Here is a 16,966-nt window from a genome sequence, read left to right as displayed (position 1 = left end):
CTCCTTGGGGAGCAAAAAGGGATTGGAGGACCTACAGAAGAGAAATGTAAGGCAACCTTTCCCTGCTCTCCTTTACTGTCTATGAAATTAAACATAGAGAAAATCTTGCTTAGTCCTCACCTTCCATTTTCTATCTGCAGTGCCTTGCTTACCACTTTGTGTTCAGGTAGGGAAGTAAAAGATGGAGAGAACAAGTAATATATCCAGGATTATAGTGCAGTGTGGAAATGTAGCTGTGTATAGGACCACTCTTCATCGAAAAGGGGAAATAGTTGAATTTTTATTACATCAGCATAATGATGCCACGGAAATAATTTACTGTCCTTAACTGATCTACGCATCCCTCTGTAGCTGTTAATGAGCTGAGATTCACATGAACACCATGACTTGCATTATCCCTTCCATTAAAAGAATTTTGTGGCATTGAGTTTCATAGGTCCTGACAGCTTTAGTACTGATAGCAAAGATACTCATGCTCTTTCATAAATATGCTAGTGACAATTTTTGCCCCTTAATGTTGGCTTGGATATTCAAATCTGTGAAGAGGAAGACCAGAAAAATACATATTTTTATAAAAACTAGAACTTTATTCTTGTAGATTCTGGCATTTCCCTCTGCTTTCTATTAAAACTAGCACAGATTGTAGCAGAAAAGCCCCTTTTAGCAGCATTTATTTCTGTTCTTGTGCCTACTCATCCTCCTCATCATATATTTCTCATTCTGTCTCACATATACTGGTATATTCAAATTCACAAGGTCCTAAAAAATAATATCTTCCAGCAGGATCAGCTGAAATGTTTTTCCCTTAAAATGTGCCAGACATTTACTACTGAAGTTTGTGTTAGTATATTGGATTTTGTTTCAGAATTGAAATAGTAGCTAAAGAAGTTACCTGCAGCCCAACTGACAAAAACAAATGAAGAAATGAAAATAAACTATGGTACCAAGACGTAACTGGGGCCTTGTGGAAAGAGTATTGGCCTAGGAATCAGAAGATTTGGGCTTTATTACTGCTCTTATCACTGTTTGTCCTTTGCTTCTGTGCCCCCATATATAAAAAAAGACAACTTAATACCTCCTTTTTAAAGAAACTCTTTGCTCCAGACCCTTTGGCCATTTCTCAGTTTGGTCTCTTAAAGGTCTCTTTGACATTTTATTTGCAATACAATGTTTTCTGGAGCAAACAGTAGTAAAGAGTCCAGTCTACAAGAGCAGCTTTCCATAATGACAAATTTACAACTAAATCATTATGCAACTTACAATGGCATGTCTTCCTCCTCTGAAAAAGGACTACAAAGCAAAGTGTCTTCAGCAAGTCTCCATAAAGGACATAGTTTAAAGATGGGCATTTCAGCTCAGTGCACCTTAAATCCAAAATGCTTTAGAGCTGAAAGAGCTGGCGTTTTGGTTTTATCTCTTTGGCGAAGAGGAGTAACTCCACAGATTTATATCAGTGGACTGATAGTATTTTGAAAGAAGAATTAAGTCAGATCAGAGTGAGGCCTACTTACAACAGCTATTGTTTTGGAAATGCTCCAGAAAGCTGTCTAATAACCTCTGACCCAGTGGTACCACTCCTGAAAGAAAAGGTCTCCTAAATGACCGATTTTTAGATACTGTCCCATCTTTGGTCCTCTGACCTGTCAAAATAGAAATTTTTCACAAAAAGATCATCTCTTGGCCTGTTGATCTCCTCTTCTAATCACGGCAGAAAGCTATGTTGTAGAAAGACTGCAGACACAAGAAAATAACTTGCTACTTTTCTGGATCTCTCCTTAAAGTTTAATCTGAATTTTGGATCAGTCTACATTAAACCCTAATTTGTTCAGCCAACTTTAGTTGTTAGCTAGGGAATTCATTAAGTTTTTCACAGCCTGAGGCAGCTACAAGATGCCAAGAGTCTGCCGTGAACCACTGTAACATGGAGCAGCATGTATTATGCAAAGACTCTGCATTGCCTATGTGCAAGTGATTTCCTCCAAGGATCATTAAGACTTGTTTCTTCTTCATGGTCCCACATTCAACATTAAACTGAAAGGCACACAAGCACAATCTAATGCCACTTTTATGGGAAAGGTATCCCCAGTGGTCTCTTAATCAGAGCAACAGGGAGACAAGTACATAGAATTCCCTTTAATGCTTTTTCAAGACTAGGGACAGCTGTGGTAGATGGTGAGAAAAATCATAATCAGGCTTTCTGAGGAAAATTAGAGTTCCACTGACTTCCTATTAGTGTCAGTCTAATTGTGTTATTTTATACTCTAATGTTATTAAGTACAAATTGCAAAACTGTTTTACATTATACTGCACCCCACATATAAGCCTTGCTTATGAAGTTGTCATTAAACTGGCATCTCTGGTGTAAACTAATTAGGAAATCATCTTTGTGTCTTGCACCTCTAATGTACAAATGTCTTGTCTGATTAAGTACGTATTCAGAAGAACCTAAGAGTCAGCAGTTCCTAGAACAACATTTAACAATGATTTACAAAGCAATCTAAATGATTGACATTGTCTTCCACTAATTTCAGCAAAAAATGAAACTTAATCAACTAGAGTCTAGACTGCTATGAAGATCCCTGTCAACATGTCTTACATTTTAAGCTGCTGCATATATTCCAATTTTGGAATCTGGAAGAGAGTACAAAGCATAATTGTTTCAACACTAAACAGTTACCTGACCTTTTATATAATGATATCTGGGAAAAAGCCTAGCACTCTAATCCTGATAAGTTTATTAGAGCTCATTCTTTTAGTTATGTCTTAATTTAGTACTTAAGCAGCATTGTCACCTTCTTCTAAATTGATCTAGTTGATGTCCACTGTACTGGGGAATACCAAGGTGTGGAGCAAGCCTGAAGGTATTCTCAACCTCACAGTAAATTCAGACCTCCTCAGAAAGGTCTAAGGAGATGTTCATCTATGGTTAGGATAGCTTTTGTCACACTTGGCAGGAATGAAATGAGAGAGAGGCCCTTTGTGAGGCTGCATTGGTTTATATCATGCAGGTGGCACAACAGAGCCTACCACAGTTGTTATATGCTGTAGGAATTACTTCAGCATAAATTAAAATGAATAATGATCATAGTAAGCATGTAAGCAGAGCTCTCTGCAAAAATACAGGAGAAAAAGACATGTCAGATTATGAGTTTAAACAAATAAGGCTTTTTTCTTGAATAATTCTTGTGCAGAACTAAAGCCTTACAGATTTTTCCTAGGAGGTTTGAATTAACTTACTGAAGGTGGAGAAAAGCCATCAGTTTAGGCATCCTTATGCCACTAGCCACTCTTCAGGGTGTGATATTTTGAGACTCTTTTGTAAGGAAAGTGGAGGAGCATTGAGCATTACTTTATTTATATAGTATAACTCTTCTTAATGTTGTTACCCAGTGTGATCTTTTACTCCAAGGATTCTTTTTCATAGAAAAGAATAATTTTCTCCTTTTTTTTTGTTCTTTCTTGTCTTCCTTTATTTTGCTTTTTTGATTTTATGGGCAATACAGAATTTATGGACACTCATCAAAGGCATGAAGAATGCTGTACTATTGCTGTACTATCTGTCTCCATCAGATCTAGTTAGGCAACTTAATTTTCTCCACATGACTGTTCCTATCATGGAAAAACAATTGCTTTTTAAACACTGATTAAATACTTTGAGATGAGATTTGGCAGAAAACAAAGTGCTCATTGATGCTAGTGCCCAGGCAAGCATACAGTATTGTTTTATAGCTTCTTTCAGGATTCTTCTAGCCTGCATAAGCCTACTTACATGTGGTTACAACAGAAGTTAATATCGTATGTGGCATGTAATTGCAGTGTGGTCACCTGAGCCCTGGAGATGTCTGTTTTAAACAGGATCCCCAATGCAGCTTCCAGTTGCCAAACTGCTGATTGCTAAGCCCCAATTCACTTACACCAGATGCACTTATCTTCATGTTGTTATGAGAGTCCCATTAAGGACAATAGCACTTGTTTAGAAAGCTGGAGACATTTGAAAGAAGGGACTTTTAAAGTTGTATTTTGCATTCTTATCAGATCTTTCTAACAATTGCTAGTATTTGGTTGTTTTTTTCTTTTTCTGATTAGAGAAATTTATTTTTGCAATTTATTTCTCCTGAAGCATGTAAGTGACAATTTCAGGCTCTTAATATTTTCTTTGAACATGTTTGTATGTCTCCAAATCAGTCATGGTAAAATAAGGGACTTTACTTACAAAACAAATCCTAAGCTAAACCACAATAATAGATTTTATTTAGTAGAGTAGATTAATAAGCAAACATTCTGCACATGTGGTTAGTAATCCAGCCCCCACAACCTGCAAGTCACTTCTTTCATGACAGTGTTTTTTTCCTTGCTTTTTTTTTTTTTTAATGTGAACTACTCAGTGTCAGGACTGTTTGCTGCCTGGCTGTTTAGGAAGGATGAGGATTATTTGAATTACCTCTGACATTGCAATGGCTGCGCCTGCAAAATATATATTATATTTAGCATTATTTAGAATATTTAGCAGTTAGAATCATTAACTACAACTCAGTTTAAATCTAGCTTGCACACAAGATCTGCATTGATTTTAATGAGATAGAAAGATTAAAAACCACTCCCTTTTTACTTGCTGAATTTCTTAAAAGCCTGATTCTTTTTTCTAAAGGTAAGACAACATACATTCTTAGGAAAGCATTTTGTAATCTTTTGTACTTTCATACAGAATAAATGTGGGAATATAAACTTGTGAATGGTGCAATGTATTTTTACTTTTTGGTTTAAAAAGAAGGCTTGACATTCTGATTATTAGTCCCTGCAAAATAATACAACTTTGGCTGGGAGCTCACAGTCAGAGTCGGAATAGTAACTCTGGATTTTGTACCCCTTCCAAAATATCCTATAATTTAACTTTCGTATATTTGTTATCAAACTAAGTTTCTAGCCCTCTACTGATTTATAGTCAGTTCTGACTATCAGTGGTATATTGTGGCAAGTACATCCATAAATTAGCTCCACAAATACTTCTTTTTAATAGCCCCCCCCTTTTTTTGATCTGCAACACTCACTGCACCTGTTATTGAGCATAGCTATAAGATTTCTGTTTAATACTCTAGGCTGCCTATCTCATCCCATGATGAAAGTGTACCAGCTGTGAAATTTTGTAATGGGAATCATTCCTGTAATCAATACGAGTGCAGTTTTCCCAAGCACCATAGAAAACACGCTATTGCAGAAAGAAAATATAGATTATAATCTTTTGTAGTGAGGCAGAAAGGAAAAAGATGGAAAACAAAAGGAACATTCTTGATACTTTGAAGAGCAACAAAGAAAGCACTGAATAAAATGATTTAATAATGCAAAAATGACAAGAAAAAAGGGCACATGTTTGGATGTGAGATCTGGCCTCAACTGTCACAGTAAAATGCTGTTTTAGGGGAAGTAGGACAAGTATTTTACTCTTTTTGTGTAAAAATTTCCACAATGAGCGTAATTTTTGCTTCTTTCTGCCTTGAGTGAGCTGCAATTTCAACATCTACAAAGCCAGAAAGTAGAACATAGCATCGCTGCAAGTAGGAAGTCAAACAAACCTCTTGGTAGTATCCATGTCAGAGAGGACTGTGAATAAGAAATGGCTTCAAGGTTTTTGAAAGATAGTTTAGTTTGTGTTGGAGATGAGCAGACCCAGCTAAAATTTTTACAGTGTGTGTGTGTCTTTGTGTACAAGGCAAATAGGCAAATATTTTTTTCCCTTTGCTGAAAAACTCAGCAGACCCTATCCCTAGCTCTGAGCAAGCCAGGATCCAGGGAAACTTCAGATATTGCAGTATTTAAAATCAGCTAATCTGTGATCTTTTGGTTCTGGATAAGTTACTGTGTGATGACAACGGCAAGCAATGCGATGCCTCATAGTCCCTTTCATCTCAAAGCAGGTTAGAAATGGTGATTTCTGTTCAGAACCCTTGACGTGACTTATTGCAAGTGACAATCCCACCAAAATCACAAAACCCTCTCTGCTTGCACAGCCTTCCTCTGGGGCCTCTTTTGCATGTATTCTTCCACACAGTCCATATTTTCCTGATGACCTTGTACTTTCTCCTCCTGGATGCCTGCCTTATTCCATATTAAGGGAGGGCTGTGCCCTGTGAGGGGCTACTCTTTGCAGACTTTTGAACCTGAAAGGTTGTCTTAGGCGCAGATAAGGTTAAAGGAAGAAGGGACATGCCTGCAGGAAACAAAACAGCCTTTTGACACTGGACCGGGTCTCAGGAGATTCGAGACCTATTCCTGGCTGTTTCCCTGCCCTGGGCCCCATGTAAGGCTTCATCTCCACACAGACCCCATCACATGCAAAGCTCAGCACAGTCTCTGTGATGGGAATGATGCTGGGAGCTGCAGGAGAGGCTGAGAGTCCTCCTGGATTTCCACAGAAGGCTGTTTCCCTTGGGTTATAACTCAGCCAACTTTCAGAGCGGATATTTTAAGGCAAAGCACTTTCTCCTTTCAGTGACTTGTATTCCCTGTTTCAAATCCTTACTCTAATCTGCTGATGTATCAGGGCTGCTAAAATAAGACACATGCACACTAAGAAAAGAAAAAGAGAGTGAAAATGTGTCTGCTGCCCTGATACAGAATTGCTGCTACCATTCCAGCTACATATCCCCAGGCTTTCTCACAGGGTGGAAACGAACTAAGAGCAACTTTTAACTCACTGTTCCCTCAGTTTAGCTGACAGATCAGATCTCCTCTAAAAAGTATAAGATACAATGCCTTAGTGCTGAAGAATGCAAATTTGGTAGACCACCAATCTTCCCAGGATATCAAAGCTGTAACCAAAGACAATGTAAAACATGAAAATACCTCGGTGAGTTCAAAGAAAGTTATTCAACCTTTGTAACAAGGACATGCACATGAGCAGAGTTATGCTTTTGCCCTCCCTACCCTTTACCCTAAGGCCACATTTTTATACTAGTTGTCACAACTGGGACTAAGAGTGCAACAGGTCAAGGCAGAGAGGACAAATGTGGCCCCCCGAACAGAGGAAACTGTGGCTGTGGTTTGTTCCCAACAGGCTGACACTTGGAGGGGCTGTCATTCTCTGGTGCTGGAGTTAAAAGACCTTATAAGGCAAAGTCTGAACAAACTGTGAAGCAGTCTGAAGTGTTCCTCGGTGGTGAAAAATCTCCAGGGAATGCGCAGCATACCCCTGGCAAAGATTACAGCATATTTTACAGCAAGCTCATAGAGTAACAATGCAGATATTGTATCTTTGAATTTCAGGCTCTGCAGGCTACTCTCAGCACGAAAATCAAGATCAGGTTCCCTTCTTGGATTCGTTTTACTGCAGTGAGACAAGCTAAGCCTCATTCATTAAATGTAGGTTTAAGATTTTGAAGAGTTGTGCAGTAAGTCATCTCTGGAAAGATGCTCTCCACAACAGAAAACTTATTTGGTGTCCTCCATAAGTTAGCACCTGGGCGAGGCACAGTTCTTTTAGCTGCCCTGGCACTCAGCAGCAACAGCAAAATTAGCAGACCTTGAGTAATCTCCATGGCAAACTGGCCCAAATTTGGCCACCCTCCAACTCACTCATCAGTCATGATGTGTGAGGACTTCCACCCTCTTGTCTTTTCCCTTTGAGGTTTGGCAGAGACACGGCACAGCTTCCCTGCACCCTCTTTGTGGACCAGCAGGGAAAGTGCTGCATGTTTAAATGCAACATGGAGAGAAAATAGTCCAAGTTCTGTTCCTACTCCAGCTAGTCTCTCTCATCAAAGACTCAGAGCACAAATAGTGCATGAACATGAATACGTGAATAACACTTCAAATAGTATATGAACAAAACCCCAATATGAATACTATGGCTGGGGAACTCAGAGTAGAGCCATTTTGCTCCAGCTCTGAAGCATGCGTGTCTGTCACATCCTTGGTGCATTGGAGGTGAGGAGGAAGGCTTCATATACACTGCTGAGAAGGCTGAGTACGATCCTTCTCCACTGGAGTTAAAAGGCTTTAAAATGCAAAGCCGGAAGAAGCTGTCTTTTGCTGTTTTTCTTAGGTTTGTTAGTTACTTTCAGCTGCACCTTCCAGCAGCTTTCTTCCAGCCTCCTCTAATTCTGCCTTTACTGAAGCTCCTCAATATACTTTGAGGTGCTTACTCACTTACAAAGCAGTGAACCATGTCAGAAAGGCATAGGTCATCTCCTTTCCCCATAGGCCAGAAAAAACTGTTGCCAGTCTCACAGCTGTGCCTCTGGATACCCATACACAGACTTTTTTTCTCAGTCAGTTTTACCAGTTGTTTTCTCTTTCTAAAAACTGCTTACTGTTCCAGGCATTACCCCATTATTTTCTAGTGTTTTGAAAGAAATTCTTTGCAATTCCTTTTTCTGTTTCTATCCAGCTATCTGTTTACACTATACAGGTGCTGGTCTAAAAGTTATGTGCCTATCCAAGGAGAAAAGGATGTTTGTTCATGTGTCTAAAGTGAATGCAGTTGTCCAATGTTCCTTATCAAATCTATCAGATAGATAGAAAGGATTAGATGCTAATGTGGAATGACTCAACATCAAAAAAGACCCCTTTGGTCTTAGACACCTTTGGAGTCCTAAAAACTGAGAAGATTTTCAAGCATTACTGCAAAAACCCAGGTAGACACTTTAGCAACGCAGTTCCAGAACTCACAGATCTTGATCATGGGGACAGAGGGTGGGTACAAAAAACTGATTATAATTTGGAGTCTTTTGAAAGATCTTTGAGCATGTGTATCCAGAGTCTGGTCATCAGTTTTCCTATTTTCAATTGTAAAAGATTTCTAGAGTTACATTATAGAAGCTACATAGTAATTTGAAAGTGCTTTTAATTCATCTCCACTGTCCTCTGCTCCTATCCAATTATCCTGTCGAAAAGCAAGGCTATGAAACTGAGATTTTTTTTCTTCTGCATACCAGGAAGACCCATGGAGGTAATCTTGCTCCAACTGGGAAGGAACTTGACTGGGTAACTGCTGGCTGTGCATTTGCTCTTCCCATCATAAAAGAACTGATTGGATATGTGTCCATGCAGGAAGTGCTTTACTTCCAACAAACACAATTTTTTGCAGTCAATACCTCATTCATGGGTGCAAAAGATAGGACCGGAAGTAGTCTGGACAGGTCTGTAGTCCATCCCTCTGGGCTAAGACAAGTTCAAATGTATTGAAACCTACTCAGTTACCATGAGATATGTAAAGGAAGCAATTCACTTTCAGTTTCATTCCTGTGTTAAGCAAGATGTTACATCATACCAACCATCTTTGGCAGAAGATAGACTTATTCTATCTGATTTTTGGTAGGAGACTGGATAACAGGACACTAGCATATCTGTCTACCAATCCCCAAAAGGTACTATTGAAATCAGCAGTCAACTAAACTAAAGAGACTGCAGGGCTTGAGTGAGAAGCTGGTAGCTTGCTTGCTTGTCTACAGAAGACCACTAAGAGCAACCAAAGGTGCCATTTGTCCTGTAACTGTAAGAAAAACTAAACATGGTCTGTAAATATTCAAACTTTTCAAAAAATTAGTTTTGACCATTTACCCACCCTTTTGTGCTTGGCTTTCTGAAAATGTATAACTAATTGAACTGGCAGATACACCCACAGAGACTGAATCTTAAATGAATATTGCAGAAAATCATATTTGAAATTCATCAGCTGAAGAGTATTCTCATGAAAGACATATGATCTCTAGGAAAGGCCTGCTCTCAACTACTGAATAACAGGAGCTGCTGACCAAAAAAAGCCAGACTGAGGTATAATTATTTTAAAAGACTGCTGCTAAAGGCAAGCATGTAGAAAAACCTATAAAGAAAAGCAGTGTAAGCAAATACCATGGAAAAAAATAAAAAGCACTGAAATCAGAACCAAGTTTGGGGATATCAAATCAATGCTAAACTAAAGGTCGTAGGAATCAAAGAACAGTAATGGACACAAATATCCACTAGCTGAGGTAGATAGAACAGAGGGGTCAAAACTTGTATTAAGGTTGATTCAGGCCAACGACTTGAAGTATGACTCAATTTGGTGTGTAAAATATATGACTGCTTGTGTCTAGCTAAGGGCATGCAAACTTTTGTTAGTCTCCTCAAGCAGTCCTTTTGTGGTGTAAAATAAACCCCAGCCTAAAATAAACTGCTGACACTGGAAACTTCTCTATTTCCTCTGTATTTTATCCACAAACCCCATATTTTTTTAATCTTCAGCATCATTATCTACAGTAGTGATGAGAAAAGAAGAAGAACTCTAATGAATTCCAGAGCTTGTAGGAAGAGATGGCTGAATGCCAGCTTTTTCATAAAATAACATATGACTGCTGTAGTTTGACTTTACTTAATCCCTTAGTATTTACAAATAAAGAATGCCAAGGAGGTAAGCTAGAGAGTTCAGTGTCAAATATATATTCACTTAACATGCATATTTGACTGAGAACAGATCTTTGGTAATGCCACCTTTGACTGGCGTTAAAACCTTGTATTCAGGGCTCATCTAGAAGCTCAAATAGCATCACGTAACCTTTGTGTACTTCAGAAATAATGCCTAGACTGTCAATTACTACCTTCTAATTTTTGCTGCATAGCTCTGAACACAGAACATGTTCCCAAAAGCTGGCGTTTCTTTGAAAATACTTTGTGAAGGCAAGGACAGTAGGTTTGTAGGATTTAGTATTTTATATCTACATAATCAAGAAATAAGACCCAAAAATGAGGGAAACAGTTTTTACAATGTGCCTGTGTACATAATGAAACCTCTATCTCTCGAAAACTCTGGTTTCAAAAAAAGGCAAAGAGAAAATGTGGCCTCTGAGCATAAACTTTTGTGTGAAACCCAACCAGGTCTTAGAAAAATTGAATCTTTTTGTGGGTAAAATCTGCCCTGTTGATAAACAGCCTGAAGTCTATGCCTTATTTAACAGGATTTATACTGCTCCAGTCTATTGGAATGAGTTGAACATTTATCTCCAGAGTCAGAGGTCTCTTTAGCGCAGGCCTCTGGTGAAGGAAAGCTCTGATCTTTGTATTTGGGATTGAGTTCTGTAGAGGTAGAGTACAATGTTATTTTATGGAACAAACCTACACAGTTTAGTGTTAGATTAGGAGTAGAGGGACCTTACTGCAAATGAAATTTTATTGAAAATATCATTACTGAGCTGACTAACTACAATATTAGAGGAAGAAGCTTCATGGAGGGATGAATTGCTATTTGTGTGCTTTGTGATTCATTCGCTTGATTATGCCAATCGAAACAATTTGCCACAGTGTCTTTCGTACACAGCCAGGAAACAAAGATGCACTCAGAACTCCAGCAGTTCTGTCCTTTTTCTATGGCTTGGTACCATTTAAATCAACTTGCATATAACTAGACTCTGAAGTGTCCCCCCATCACCCACAGAGACTTTGCTGTAGAGTGGCAGGCAGTGCCATATCAGGTCAGATTTTCTTAGTCTGTGTAAGCCAGTCTGTAATGCTGTGAGACCTATAGGAAATAGGCATTCAGTGCGCTGAATGATGCTCTCCTGCCAGGACTCAGTCCATTTCTGTCTCTGTGGTAAGTAGTTTTCAAGGGTGAAATGTGTGCTCCAGAACAATGGTGTGCAGATTCCATGCAGACTTGCATGAGGTCTGGTTCAGAAGTATGCTGCTCAGGAAGACTTCGCTCACAAGGCTGCAAGGTATAACTCACAGTGGTCTAGAGTCTTGGCATGTTAAAAACCAACACAATAATTTCTCCCAAAGCAATATGCATAAAAGATGCAGGATAAACTGCAGTAGGTTTTGTTTATCCCTTGCCCAGAATTATCTGGTTTCTCTGGGAATTTCTACAAGTTGGTTTTGAGGTCAATGAAATGAGTGGGGCTGTAGTGATTTAAATCAGGCAAAGGTCCCAGAAAGGTAAACATTTGTGACTATGAGTCTATGCATGTAAATAGCCTTGAACTCCAGCTGCCTGGTAGAAAATCAAAGTTTTGAACTTGTTCTCTTCAGTATTCTCCCTCAACACTGATACAGCCTTGAGTATGCCAGTAAGCCACTTGCCAGGAAACATTACAGAAAGCCCTAGACATGTGCAGCCTTGTAGCTGGCTATTTCCTTCATGACCAGATCTTTCCATGTGTTCTCATTCTTGTCAGATAAGAGCAGAAGTTCCCTTTTAAGTGCTTCTCAGCTGACAGAGACCTCTCTATAGACAGATTAAAAAGTAGAGAGATTTCTTCCTTCTGTTTTTTCTCCTGCCATTCACAATTGTACCTTATCTCCCTGGCTAAACCAATTATAGTGCCCCAGAAGTGTGCCCCTGAAGAAAGGGAAGCAGCCAGTCAGACATCAGTTTAATTTCCTACATGCAGTATACAGAAGTTGTTTTGTTTCTGCAAAAGAGCTCATATTCTTTTGTGTCACTGGTGACTCAACCGACCACTGAGCTCTATGAGCCAGTAAAAATGAGACGATATTTCTGAAAATCCATCAGGGACTACAGATACAGCATGAAAGTATCGATTTCATTATCAGGGACCTTTGCGTCTGTTCTAATCTGCTTATTTCAGGCAGGTGCAAAGAGGGAGAAAAAAGAAAGGCAGGGCAAGGGACGGAAGGAAAATAGGAAAGGGAAAGGAAAGGAAGAGAGATGAGAAGGGGAAGGGAAGGGAAGAGAGAAGGGGAGGAAGAAGAGGAAGGGATATACTTCTGCTCCAGTAAGGAAAATCATACCAGAGCTAGCTCAAATCCATATAACTTAGGTGATAGTGCGATGGGGCCTTTGCAATACAAACTCCAGTGCTGGCTAGCCGTACAATTCAGTATCTAGGGTATGATTTACACAGATGCTGTGTTGTTGCCCAAGGCAGCTAATGTAAATCTACTTTGGGCCTGTTTCTTATGCTGCAGTCACATCTTCCAAATGCAGTTCAGATAACAGTAAAGTAGTAATGGGAATGAAAATTAGCAGCGTGGATTCAGAAGTCTACCAAGGGCAGGATTCAAACAAACTGTCAGGAAGTTTGATGTGGGTTTTAATGAGTGCGGCATGTTGTCAGCTACAGATCAAAGCCCTGAAGCTTTTTCAAGTCTATGCTGAAACAAAAAAGAAGAATCCTTATCTACATCAGTAATGCTTTGTTAATATGCTTGTATCAACAAATCTATACCAGTGAATGCTCTAGAGCTAATGGCCTTATCATAGCAAAACAGTGCTTCAGTTAGAAGAACTTACACCATATTTTTTATATGAAATAAGACCAGCTGAAGTATGCAAAGGCTTTTGTTGAAACAACTATTTTACAGAGCAACCTTATCTGTTACCAATTGTGCTGGCAATGTTTCTCATGTAAGACCACCCAGTCACAATTCCTTTAAAGTATATATTTTATTGGATGTTCATGATAGCTTCAATATTTGCACAAACTAAGTAGTGTCTATCTAGCACATTATTTAATAGGGGAAGAGTAAAGAATGTATGAAAAAAGAGCAACTGAATGATGTGGTAGTTTTACCTCAGTCTTCAAAGAATGAAAGAGAAAAAAATTCATTTTTTAAACTCTTTCAAATTGTTAACTGATGAAGTTAATTTATGAGTACATCAGTATAAACTATATTATGGATGCAGACCCCAAAAGTGTGGAACCTACATGCATTTTATCTAAACTCTAAAATGAAAGCTATTTTTTTAAAGATACACTGCTTTGGATATTAGCACATTCATTTGTAAGATGGGGGAGTAGGTCTTCCCTCTTCATTTTTTGGTGTCTAAGTTGAGATATGTGAAAGTATCTAATTTCCAGGGATGACAGGCACCTTGCTGCTTGAAAACAGTCTCTTGTCACAAGTTATCTTTCATTACAATGCAAGTCTCACAGGAAAGCCAGTCCCAGAGCCACAAAGTTTAAATACATCAGACGGTTGTCCCGGTTATTGCCTTTGAGCTTCCCCAAAGAATCAAATTCCTTCTTACAAACATTGGGAGAGAGGGAAAACCACTTTTCATATCTGTTGAACAGGCATTAACAGCACTTGTTAATATTGGGAAAAGTCCTTTTGTGTTCTTCCCTGGATCTCAACCTTTAACAGTTTCAGAAGTGTGTGAGACAATAAGTGGAAGTGTAAAATATTTCTAGTTTTCCAAGCAAAACTGTTAGCGAACATTTGACAATCAGGACTGATGAAAGATAACTGGGTGGTTAAGAATCAATAATTTTAAAGCCTGTAGTAAAAAGCAAACAAACAAAAAAATCTGTTAAATACCTAAGAGCAGAGATAATACTATTTCAGTGTCTAGTCTAATGATTGAAACACTAGTAAGAATCCAGCTTGAGCAAGTCACTTCCCCATTCTACAGTTCTTCTTTAATTTCATGTTTCAGCTCATGCCGTATAATATGTAACTGTGTTTCTCCCTTCCTACTAGATCAATCTAATGAAGCAAAGGCCTATTGTATTTAATGACAGAACATTAGCGTTCCTTGAAAAAATTGTGAAGTCACTGCATCTTCATCAGGTGTCTCACCTCTGTACAAACACATGGCTTTGCAAGTATCCCAGGAAATATTTATTGACTTTTCAGGTTACTTTGGGATGTTTTGCCTTGTTCTATTTTGTTTTTACTGATTCAACATCTTTTATTGAACATGAAGTTCAAGGACCGGATCATGAATGCAGTTGCTTACCAATGTTATGCTGGGCTACAGCTACTTAGCTTGCTCCTATTTATCCCATGGGAGGCGTTGCTACATGGAGTTTTCATTCAGAGATGTGAAAAATATCTCTCCTCTTCATTTACAGTAAGATGCAAAATCAGGACAATCACATTTGACGGTGAATTCTGCTGAGCTGGTGCCTAAGATCTCTGTTGCAGTTCCTAAGACTGAGCCTACCCTTTAGTTTCTCTCCGCGCTGATGGCTAAGAGTGATCTATCCAGGCTGCTACAACATCTGGGCAAATCACTGGTCAGCTTCCAAGCAAGATGTAGCAATGTGCTTCTCTACAAAGGACCTCTTACACTCTCATCCACACTCCTTTTCCATGAGGTCATCTTTGTTAAAACATCAAAAGAAATTCCAGTTACATAATATGATGTTGAACACAACAATTCCTCAGTTAGGAGTAACTAAGACTGAGGGCTAGTGAGGGGCTAGCTGAGAGCTAGTCAAGCCTTAAAGACATGCAGATACTTTAAATATCTCAGAATATGTTAGCAAGCAATGATCCATATAGCCAAGTCCTTATCCTGTTTTCCTATTTTATGATCTACATCTAACCTAAAAACAATGCTGTTCGATGCATTTCATAACTATGTCATGACTTGGTAGAACTCCATTAGTAACTACTGAGAAGGTTTTAGGATAATTTAGATGCCATGATGTATAAAAAGTTAAGTTTATATATAAGATAAAAAGATGTGACATACTAGAGATGCCTATTGATTAGTTTTTCCTCAATTCAGGTGTTCACTGACTTTTGAGAAGTAAGATACCTCCATGATTTTTATGTTTGTGTGCTGCATCACCAGTATACTGGTAATGGAATTTTTAAATTGAATATATAAGGGAGGGATTTTTGGTCGGACTGCTAATGTCTATGTGCATAATTGCTCTAGTCCATCAGTCTCATTGAAATAATTGTGAGTACAACACATGCTTTTGAATCAGGGAAGGAAGCATATTCTTTTGGCGTATTTCCTAGCAGTGAGTCTGGCATCCATCTTTCCCAAAGGAAATAAAATGATGTCTTTTTCCTCTTAAAGAGGCCTATTAGCCTACATTAAAAATAAATAAATAAAGCAATAAACTTTTGCATACAGAATTGATGTAAGTAACTTGAGGTAGGCTCACAGTATTCTGGAAACTAGGATCTTTTATGTGGTTTCAGGTTGGTCACACAAGATCCTTTGTCATCACTTTAGACCATTTAGTTCAGCCTATCCAGTTTTTATTTCCAAGAAACATGGTTATCTACTTTCATGAAATAAATACTTGCATTGTCAAATGAAGACAGTATATTTTATCTGCAAATTATTCAATTTGCAAGAATGTCCTGTTTCTTTGCACTTCAGACTCATGGTAGTGGCAAAAATAATTCTCCAATAGAATCCAATTATTTAAGAGGTTAAATTTTGTTTCTTTGTTCTCTTTTTAACAAATGAGACTTACTTTTCTGTGTAGCTTTGCCTATAACAGCATTCTCAAAGCACAGTGCCTAATAAAGAGTTAAATACTTCACATCCAATAGCTGCAATATTAAAAGGAATACAACTGTTACTTTCCATTCTTATCTTTGACTCTCTACAGCAGTCTAGATGTAAGAAACCATTTTTCTGATGGAGGATAGGATGGTGAGATCATCTGGGCAAATTTAAAGTCCTAAGCAAGTCACACAAGACTCTGCTGGTTTGGATCAAAGAGCCATCCAGGCAAGTATTGCATCCTGTCTCCGGCAGTGGCCATAGCAGGCACTTAAGGAAGAGTACGTATATTAAAACAGCAAACATAAATGAAGCTTCCTCCAAGTATTCTAGTTTCCAGTAATTTGAGGCTCAGGGATTTCATAAGCCAGCTGCACTGAGCTGGTACACTCACCCTTTGAACCTAGGTTGAAAGCACCTACAAGATCTCATGGGAAAAGACACCCTAGTTCAGCTTCATGCGGTGTGATGATACTCTCTGTTGTTTTCCGTCTGGCTACCACAAGCTTCATTTGATGTTACTCAGTTCACATATTGGAAAAGCAAGTGGACAAACAGTCCCTTTTCATCCTCTCCAAGACATTCAGGCTTCATACGTTTCTATCATACTTCTTTCTCCCAGTTTATCTCTTTCAATGGCTAATGATTCCTCTAGGAAATGATGACCACTGCACCCTTGTGTTCGTCTTTTCTGGCCTACTCTCAATCTTCTCCAATCTTCTTCTAATTCTTAACCACAAGTTACCTACATGAATCCTTTTAAAAAGTGCCATGGTATCT

This window comes from Dromaius novaehollandiae, chromosome Z, assembly GCF_036370855.1.
Source record: "Dromaius novaehollandiae isolate bDroNov1 chromosome Z, bDroNov1.hap1, whole genome shotgun sequence".
Taxonomy (NCBI): Eukaryota; Metazoa; Chordata; class Aves; order Casuariiformes; family Dromaiidae; genus Dromaius; species Dromaius novaehollandiae.
The sequence above is the reverse complement of the archived record's forward strand: the minus strand, read 5'-3'. Positions refer to the sequence as shown.